The sequence below is a fragment of the Cervus canadensis genome, chromosome X, assembly GCF_019320065.1.
Source record: "Cervus canadensis isolate Bull #8, Minnesota chromosome X, ASM1932006v1, whole genome shotgun sequence".
In the NCBI taxonomy this organism is placed as follows: domain Eukaryota; kingdom Metazoa; phylum Chordata; class Mammalia; order Artiodactyla; family Cervidae; genus Cervus; species Cervus canadensis.
This window is the reverse complement of record NC_057419.1, coordinates 43,675,171-43,685,579: the sequence shown is the minus strand read 5'-3', so window position 1 is coordinate 43,685,579 and position 10,409 is coordinate 43,675,171. Positions and strand designations below refer to the sequence as shown.

General features: G+C 38.4%; 1 long non-coding RNA gene across 1 annotated transcript in view; it reads left to right on the top strand.

Annotated features, from left to right (window-relative positions):
• The first annotated feature begins 871 nt into the window (after nucleotides 1-871).
• The window catches only part of LOC122434573, an 11,580-nt gene continuing 2,042 nt past the window's right edge, over nucleotides 872-10,409 (top strand). The window contains exons 1-2 of the long non-coding RNA XR_006267418.1: nucleotides 872-883; nucleotides 1,558-1,563. This is a non-coding gene — a long non-coding RNA (uncharacterized LOC122434573). The remainder of the gene's footprint in view (nucleotides 884-1,557; nucleotides 1,564-10,409) is intronic.

Sequence of the window (10,409 nt, the reverse complement as noted above, 5' to 3'; positions counted from 1 at the left end):
GACATAACAACACATGTCACTGTCATCAATATCCCATTTGTATTTTCTGCTTTTTTCTGTAATGCAGATGCTCAGTAAGTAGAGGAATGAACAGAAAAAGATAAAGCAGTTTTGAAAGGGGGATAAGTAGTGAAAATGGAAAGGAAGGAGGTTTCTGAAATGCAGAAATGTGGCTCAGATGGTTCCATGGGACTTGGAATTTGACAAGGTGTGGAGAGTGGCAATAATTCAGAGTTGTGAACTTGGGTAACTGAATGAATGGTGGTGCCATTCATAAAAAGGGAAAAGAAAAAAAAAAAAACACGGAGAGAAGCTGTGCTGAGTTTGGGACATTTGGGCAATTCATCTTAAAAGCAATCTGTAAGAGCGGCTATTTATTCAAAACGACCTCCTACTAAACCCATAGAATCCACTGATCAAGATGGAATCCAAAGCATATCAAGAAGAGCACCACATTTGGTGGATTGGTTGGATGGTTGCAGGTCACAGAAACAATACCTTAGGGAGAAGAAGTAGGAGGGTAAAGGAATTTATTTTTGTAATATAGGAAAATACTATGGAATGAATTGGGAAAAATATAGCAGAGCCTCACAAAGAGATGATAGTTGCCAAGGAACTAGATGAGGCAGAAAGGACTGCCTTCTGGTCTTTTTCTTGAGTTGGTTTCTTTATTCTTTATCTGAAGATTAGCCTTTTCTGCTACCCAAGCCACATGTTGAGAGATGGCTATGTCACCTACAGCAGACAGCAGTGTTCCATTCAGCCTTCTCCAATTCCTTTTTATGCATCCCTTAGCTTTGGTATACTTTCCTTTCCAATAGTTAGCACCTGTGACTCTGTTTAGAGGCCTGCCAAGGGGACAATGAAGTCCTGTTGACTGGATGTAGCAGAAACGAAAGTGCCTGGGAACTTATATTCCCCCACCCCTAGGTCTTAGCCAATGATAATGGCTGAAGGCATTTGAATGTTATACTTCCTTGCCTCAAATCAGGAATATTCCAAGGTATAACATATTCCAGGATTCTGCTGGAGGATGAGATTGAGTTCCTCTATCCTATCTGGGACTTTTCTTCCTCCTTTTTTCTTCCCTATTTCCATCAGTCCCTTATTAATTTTTTCCTGTGCACACTGACTTCATGATTTATTTGCAGATGTATCCTCATTTCAGGGTCTGCTCCAGGGGAACCCAATTATTATGTGTTCAATTGTGTCCCTTGCAAAAATTTATGTTAGAAATAAGGTCATTGCAGATGTAATTAGTTAAGACGGGGTCATTATGTTGGACCCTAATCCAATATGACTAGTGTCCTTATGAAAAGGGGAAATTTAGACATAAACAGACATGCATAGCAGGAAGACAGAGGGAGAAGATGACTCTGTGACTAAAGTGATGTGTCTACAAGCCAAAGAGTCCCAAAGATTCCCATCAAATCCAGAAGCTAGAAGAGGCAGGAAAAGAGTCTCCCCTAGTACCAACAAAGAGAACATGGCTTTGATTTCAGACTTCTGATCTCCAGAATGTGAGAGAACAAATTTATGTTGTTTTTAACAACCCAGCTTTTGGTATTTTGTTATGGCCACCCTAGAAATTAATGCAATAATCACAACAACCCTGCTCCCAACCTTTTACAACTCTTTAAGAGATCAGCATAGACTGACACTAGATTCTCTCAGATCCTATTCCCAATTCCCAGGGTATATATTTTGATTGAATCACCCTATCCTTCAACTCTATCTAGGGGATAGAGTAACAGTGAAACAAATATCAATATTGTGACCCAGAGGAAACAGTTCCCATAGAGAAGGGGAACACTATTTGTCCCTGGGATGGAAAGATACTCCCAAACTGGCTACTACCAAGAGACTTCTTAGAATGAACTTTTCCAGTCCTTCATATAGTTCTAATGACAAACTGGCATGTATCCAACAAGAATTGATGAACGAGTTTGGTTATTTTTTCAAAATTAGGAGATGTTCCAAATTTATAGGGTGTCCAAAATATGAGATTTTAAAAAGCTCAAAGTTGATTAGTATTGCATTTCAAGTCCCTGATTTGACTTCTCAGTGTCAGCAATGCATGCTCCAGAATAACATTAATTCAGAATGAACAACAAATCCTGCTGTGCACTGAAACATGAAGTCAATTTATGTCAAACGTTGTTTCACAGAGTTTGAAACATAATAAACAGAAATCTTACTCATATATCTAGGACTTTACTTAGCAGAACAGTATTTCCTCTTTTAAACTAACTGTAAAAAAAGAAAAGAAAAGAAAAGAAATGCAGTTAGGGGAAATTCTTTTTGTTTGTTTTTTTCTTATGGCTCAAACTGAAAGCAGAACAATTTGCACATTGGCTCAGAGGGTGAATTTCATTTCCACTATCTCAGCAGCGGCCAATTTGAACCTGATTCAAAGTTGATTGTTTTCAGGCAGTTCTGAGTATACATATATTTACTAATGGACAGGCACTGAGTCTCATTTTTCTTCTACTTCTCTACTAATCTAGTTATGAAGCGTGATTTTCAGCAATCTGAACATATGTGCCATGAGATGAAGTGTAATTTGCTTATTTCAATATCCACCCAACTTTTCCTCTTAAATAACATTTATTTTCACTTTTAAGGCAGAGGAATTTCAAAGAAGGGAACCTGGCTACTGGAAGTTTCTTCTTGAGCAGAGAGACATAGTGGCTTTCTAATACACTGGCTTAACTGTCAGGTACGCACAAGTAGATCCTGTGATGAAAATTCTCATGCAAGTGTTTTATGAAGGATGGGTTCCTAGGAGAGCCTGGCAAGATGAGGAAATAGGGTAGGGGAGGGGAAGCAAGCAAGCAAGGGTGGGACTTTGAGCCAAGTCCTGATCCAGAGTAAGTTACACCTCAGTTTGTCCTGTTTTCAGGTCAGTAACTGGGTTGTCTTCCTCTTGCAGCAGTGAATCATTGGATAAGGGTGTCCTATTGCTCTTATCTGAGTGTTTGTGTCTCCCTCAAATTTATATGTTTATAAATAGATTTATGAATATATATGTTTATAAATCTCCAAGGTGATTAGTATTAGGAGGTGATTAGTATTAGTATTAGCCTTTTAGGTGTTGATTAGGTCGTGAGAGTGGTGCCTAAAAGAAACCTTATATAGTTCCCTTGCCCCTTTTGACCTGTGAAGATACAAGAAGCCTACAGCCCAGAAAGGGGCCCTCACCTGATTAGGCTGGCACCCTAATCTTCAACTTCCACCCTCCATAATTGTAGGAAACAAATTTATGCTGCTTGTGCAAATAGATGGGGAAAAAGTGGAAACAGTGACAGATTTTATTTTATTTTCTTGGATTCCAAAATCACTGCAGACAGTGACTGCAGTCATGATAGTAAAAGACACTTGCTCCTTTGAAGAAAAACTATGACAAACCTAGACAGCATATTAAAAAGAAGAGATATCACTTTGCCAACCAAGTTCCATCTAGTGAAAGCTATGGTTTTACCAGTATTCTTGTGAAAATGTGAGAGTTGTACCATAAAGAAGGCTGAGCACTGAGGAATTGGTGTTTTTGTATAGTGGTACTGGAGAAGACTCTTGAGAGTCCCTTGGACTGCAAAGAGATCACACCAGTCATCCTAAAGGAAATCAGTCCTGAATATTCATTGGAATTACTGATGCTGAAGCTGAAACTCCAATACTTTGGCCATCTGATGTGAAGACCCAAATCATTGGAAAAGACCCTGATGCTGGGAAAGATTGAAGGCAGGAAGAAAAGGGGATGAGATGGTTAGATGGCATCACTGACTCGGTGGACATAAGTCTGAGCAAGCTCAGGGATTTGGTGACGGACAGGGAAGCCTAGCATGCTGCAGTCCATGGGGTTGCAAAGAGTTGGACATGACTGAACTGAACTGAACCTCATGTACACACAGGACATACCCAACTCTGAAAGAGATTACTTAGAACTCAGGCTTTTTCTTTAAATTTTTTATTGGAGTACAGTTGCTTTACAATGTTGTGTTAGCTTCTGCTGTACAGCAATATGATCAGCTATTTGTATACCAGCATGCTAAATAGCTTCAGTCATATCCGACTATTTGTAACTCTCTGGACTGTAGCCAGACAGGCTCCTCTGTCCATGGGGATTCTCCAGGCAAGAATACTGGAGTGGACTGCCATGCCCTATACCAGGGGATCTTCCCGACCCAGGGATTGAATGGCATTTCCTGCAGCTTCTGCATTGCAGGAGGATTTCTTTATGGCTGAGCCACAGGGAAGCGTGTGTGTGTGTGTGGCCTCTTTTTTGCATTTCCTTCTCACCTAGGTCTCTTGTGGGGTTACAGCTCCTTTCTCCTGGATCCTGTTGTGCACAAGGTTTTGTTTGTGCCCTCCAAGAGTCTGTTTCCCAGTCCTGTAAGTTCTGGAGGCTCTGTGGTGGGGTTAATGGCGACCTCCTCCAAGAGGGCTTATGCCATACCCTAAGTCTGCTGCACCCAGAGCCCCTGCCCCTGTGGCAGGCCACAACTGACCTGTACCTCTGCAGGAGACACTCAAACACAGTTCTGGCTTGGTCTCTGTGGGGTCTCCGGGTCCTGGTGCACACAAGGTTTGTTTGAGCCCTCCAAGTGTCTCTGGTGGGTATGGGGTTTGATTCTAAATGCGATTTTGCCCCCCTACCTTCTTGCTGGGGTTTCTCCTTTGCTCTTGGACATGGGATTTTTTTTTGTGGGATCCAACATTCTCCATAGAGGAAAACAACAGAATGGGAAAGACTAGAGATCTCTTGAAGAAAATTAGAGATACCAAGGGTACATTTCATGCAAAGATGGGTTAGATAAAGGACAGAAATGGTACAGACCTAACTGAAGCAGAAGATATTAAGAAGAGGTGGCAAGAATACACAGAAGAATTGTACAAAAAAGATCTTCATGACCCAGATAATCATGATGGTGTGATCACTCACCTAGAGCCAGTCATCCTGGAATGTGAAGTCAAGTGGGCTTTAGAAAGCATCACTATGAACAAAGCTAGTGGAGGTGATGGAATTCCAGTTGAGCTATTTCAAATCCTGAAAGATGATGCTGTGAAAGTGCTGCAGTCAATATGTCAGCAAATTTGGAAAACTCAGCAGTGACCACAGGACTGGAAAAGGTCAGTTTTCATTCCAATCCCAAAGAAAGCTCAAACTACTGCACAATTGCACTTGTCTCACATACTAGTAAAGTAATGCTCAAAATTCTCCAAGCCAGGCTTCAGAAATATGTGAACCATGAACTTCCAGATGTTCAAGCTGGCTTTAGAAAAGGCAGAGGAACTAGAGATCAAATTGCCAACATCTGCTGGATCATTGAAAAAGCGAGAGAGTTCCAGAAAGACATCTATTTCTGCTTTATTGACTATGCCAAAGCCTTCGACTGTGTGGATCACAATAAACTGTGGAAAATTCTGAAAGAGATGGGAATATCAGACCACCTGATCTGCCTCTTGAGAAACCTGTATGCAGGTCAGGAAGCAACAGTTAGAACTGGACATGGAACACCAGACTGGTTCCAAATAGGAAAAGGAGAACGTCAAGGCTGTATATTGTCACCCTGCTTATTTAACTTATATGCAGAGTACATCATGAGAAACGCTGGACTGGAAGAAGCACAAGCTGGAATCAAGTTTGTGGGGAGAAATATCAATAACCTCAGATATGCAGATGACACCACCTTTATGGCAGAAAGTGAAGAGGAACTAAAAAGCCTCTTGGTGAAAGTGAAAGAGGAGAGTGAAAAAGTTGGCTTAAAGCTCAACATTCAGAAAACTAAGATCATGGCATCTGGTCACATCACTTCATGGTAAGTAGATGGGGGAACAGTGGAAACAGTGGCTGACTTTATTTTTCTGGGCTCCAAAATCACTGCAGATGGTGACTGCAGCCATGAAATTAAAAGACGTTTACTCCTTGGAAGGAAAGTTATGACCAACCTAGACAGCATATTGAAAAGCAGAGACATTACTCTGCCAACAAAGGTCCGTCTAGTCATGTATGGATGTGTGAGTTGGACTGTGAAGAAATGGCAAGCCTCTCCAGTATTCTTGCCTGGAGACTTCAATGGACAGAGGAGCCTGGTGGGCTACAGTGCATAGCATGGCAAAGAGTTGGACATGGCTGAAGAAACTCAGCAAATTAATGAAATGGGTACAGAATTCTATTAAGCCTTTTCTGCCACCTCTACTGGCTATCCTTATGGTTTTTCTTTTTCTTCTGTGAAAATAAAGCTAAAAAAATTCTGCCTAAAAATTGCACTGTCTTCTAATCTAATCTAAGAGTTGTTTGAGGGGTAGAGGATAAGGGAAGAAGTTAAAGCACTTCAGGAGAGCAGAGGAAACAGTAGAGGCTTTGTAGGTATTCTTTGAAATTTTGATTAGACAGGGAACTCCTGCAAGGAGATTTGGCTGCTGAAAGTGGGATTCCAGGTCCCCACCTCCCTTTGAGTAGGAAAATACACATATGTGAAAAGCATATATTAAGGAGGGGAAGCATAATCTTGGGAAATGTGGTGTTTCAATATTCCTTTTGTAATAAGGCTTAAATACATATAATATCTCTACCATTCGTGCAACATGCATTTGTTCAGCAAATGAATAGCATTTTCCTTCTCTTCGGATATGTACAAGAATTAATTTGCTTTCCGAGGGCCCCATATACCCACAAGAGGAATGATCTCTGTACACAAAAAACCCAAAGTAGAGAGGTTTAGAGAAGGGAAAGATTTTCTGTTTGGGGGTGACTGCATGGGGGGCTCATAGATATATGGACATGTTGACAAATTACATTTTATATTCTTTTGTACACATTTTCTTCCTTGGCTGTCCCTTTTACACATTTTCTTTGAAAAAATGCATGGTTTATAAGCATGTATAAAAGTCCAACATTGAGCTTCCTACAAGATTCTATGCAAGCAAACTCAAAGATTTCTGCCTTCTCATAGATACTTTTAGAGAAACAAGGAGGGGCTAGGTAATCTCTGTTCAATAGGATACAAAAAAAGAAAAAGAAGAGGCAAACAAATGATAGAGAACCTCTGGTTAATATCTTCATCCTCCTGACTGATAGACTGATGTAGAAAGTAACTTAAAGAACTTTCCAGCAGGTGTGAATTTCATTTAGGTCTATCAAAAAATTGCCCAAGAATTTTATTAGAGATCTTAATTATTTTCAGGAGTTTTGAAAATATATTACATAAAAAATTTTCTTAGATCAGGTTTGGTTCAAATTTTATTTTCCAGATGCTGCTTTTGATCCAAATAATCTTTCAAGATCATTTTTTTTAGAAAAAAAGTCTAATTGTGTTTTTGTGCTGATTTTGTTAGTTGCATTTTTGATTAGTCAAATATATTTTACATTTAATACAGACAGTAAGAATGAGAGATAGGCTCACATAACACAAAGCAGCCTCCTCAATATGCAAAACTAGGAGTGTATGTAGATAAAGTAACCCATGTATACACACATGTAACTACATTTCAGTATACATCTATATGTATATTAAAGTAAACATGAGATCATACTGATGTCTCTGACTCGAAGCCGACACCACAAGGTTTATTCTAGTCCTCTTTTGCTGATTTATATCTCTTTCTCCAACAGTGAGAAATCTGATTCTCATTATCTACTACAAATCAACAAATATTTACTCTAAGGGGCAAGGTAACAAATATTTTAGGTTTTGCAAGCCATTTAGTGTCTGCCCCAATTCCTCATAGAAGTTTTCATGTATCATGAAGTATTATTTTTCCTTTGAATTTTTTCAGCCATCTCAAAATGAAAAAAATAAAGTTCTTAATTTGTGGGCTGTACAAAAATGAACTGAATTTGGCCCACAGACCCTAGCATGTTGACCTATATTTTCTGCAATATATTTATTTCTTCAGTCACAGTATTCATGCTTCAGAATTGCTCACTGAGATGGACAAATTTATCGATTAGAGCAATGTTTGCGAACAGTTCTTTTCATCTTAGTCCTTACAGTCAAAATGCTATTTCCAAAGCATTTACATCTGATCCTTTCTTCTGCATTCCCAGCAGAGTGCTAGTGTAATGCTGTCCTTTGAAAAGCAGTCTTTTCACGTTTCACAGTCTGCATTTCAACCTAGGATTCCCCAGCATCCTGGTTAATATTTTTAAAATTTGCATACAGTAAAAATCACACTTTGTGGTGTATAATTCTGTGCGTTTTGACAGATATATCTTTCAGTATGGTGCCATACAGAAAAGTCTTATCACTCCAAAATTTCTTTCTTTCCCTTAAGAGCCAATCCCTTTCTCAACCTCCATCCAAGGGAAACTATTAATCAGCAATCTTGGGGTCAATCCCTTCCCCAATCCCCCAAATCCTGACAACTACTGATCTATTTTGCTTCCTTATAGTTTTGCCTTTTCCAGAGTGTCATAAATGGAATCATATAATAAATATACAGCCTTTTGGATCAGTTTTTTTAATTTAGCCTAAATGTTCAGGATTGTTTATCTTCATGAAGAATTGACCCCTTTATCATTATATAATGATATTTTTTGTCACTATTGCTGCTGTGAAGTCTACTTCACTCAACATTAATAAAGGCTCTTTCACTTTCTTTCGACTAATGCTAGCATAGAACTTTTTCCCTATTCTTTTAACTTACTTGTGCTTTTATATTTGATGTGTATTTCTTTTAGGCAGGATATACCTAGGTCTTGCATTTCATCTGATCTGGCAATGTCTACCGTTTAAGGTATTAAGACTATTTTCATTTAATGTGACTAGTGATATGTAGTTTTAAATCTATCAGCTTGCTATTTGATTTCTATTTGCCCCATCTTGTTTCTTTTCCTCTCCCCCCACTTCAACTTTCTTTTAATTTAATTGATTTTGAGAAGAGTCACATTTTTCAATTCACTCTGTCAGTCTTTGTTTTTTAATTGCTGTACAGTCAGCCCTCTGTATCCATCGGTTTTGCATTCATGGATTTAACCAAGGGTCAAAAATGTTCCTCTCAAATGACAGAAAGTTCCAAAAAGCAAAACTTAAATTATTTATACAATTTTTGATTATTAGTTTTAAACTACAGGTTAAATCACAATTTGAACAATGATAAACTACTAAGTTAAAATTTAGAGATAGAGGAAAAACAAGGAAGACAAGTTTTATTACATACCTATTAAAATAGATTCTTAAGAACAATACCACATGTTCCAAGAAAATAATCACTTTTGTAAAAGATTTTACTCAATTAAATAAAACCTTATGCTACTGATATTGTTCAGTAGTACAGTTTCATAAAGTCATCTATTTCTGGAAAAAATTAGTCCTAGAAATTCTACATCTTAAGTTTCATATAGGTTGAATTTCCCAAGTATTAGACTATAGTGGTGATCTCAGCAAGTATACATGAATTTATTCCCTCAAGCCTAAATATATTAAAATAGGCAAGAGACTCTGCTAAGGGACTTTTTACCAAGTCTCTTGCTTTATCTTTGATATTTTCTTCAGAAATATTTGCCAATCTGCAACTTACGGCTTTGGTTTCAGATAAATGTGAAGTGAGAGCAGAAATCTCTGATTGGTGAAACTATCACAGGGACTTTTGTGGTAGTTCAGTGCTTAAGCATCCACCTTCCAATGCAGGGGATGCAGGTTCAATCCCTGGACAGGGGACTAGGATCCCACATGCTTTGGGGCAACTAAGCCCAACAAGGGAAGTCTACCCACTGTAACAAAGACCTAGAGCAGTCAAATAATAAGAAGAATAAAAGAAGCTATCACTTTATTCCTAGAATTCTGTCAGAGCGAAGACAAGCGAAATCTCTTACTAGGGTATAGTTCTGATGCATGTGGACCTCCCTGCAACATTTCAGACCAGCTTAGTTGATGATTATGAAGGTAAAAATATGCTTAATGACAGCTAAAAAATTGTTGAATTTAAAGCACATTAATATCTCTCCCATAAAATGTGTGTCATAAGCACTAACATCTGATAAGAATAAATCTGGGAATACATATTTTTTGAGAAGTCAGTGTGTTGAGAACATGTCACCCTTTGCACAGGAATAAAAGTGGGAATCTACACATATTGAAAGGATTAACTACTCTTGAAAATATCTTTGTAGTATAGCACTTGTCTTGCACAAAATTAACCTGGGGGAGGTTGTTTCTTCTTTGATTTGACAGCTTTTCCAAAGTTTGCACCCTAGTAAAGGATAACTTACCATTCTGTTGAGCCAGTTAAGAAGATAATAAGCCTACCAAGCAAATGCAATTATTTCTAACATCCCTTCTTGATCATGAGTGCCACTTTCTGGGTTATAAGATGAGGAGAAATCCTTTGGTGCTATCTAGCAGCTGTCTTGGGAGTGATGAACATGGTGTGAGTGTTAAAAAAAAAAAAAAAAAAAAAAAAAAAAA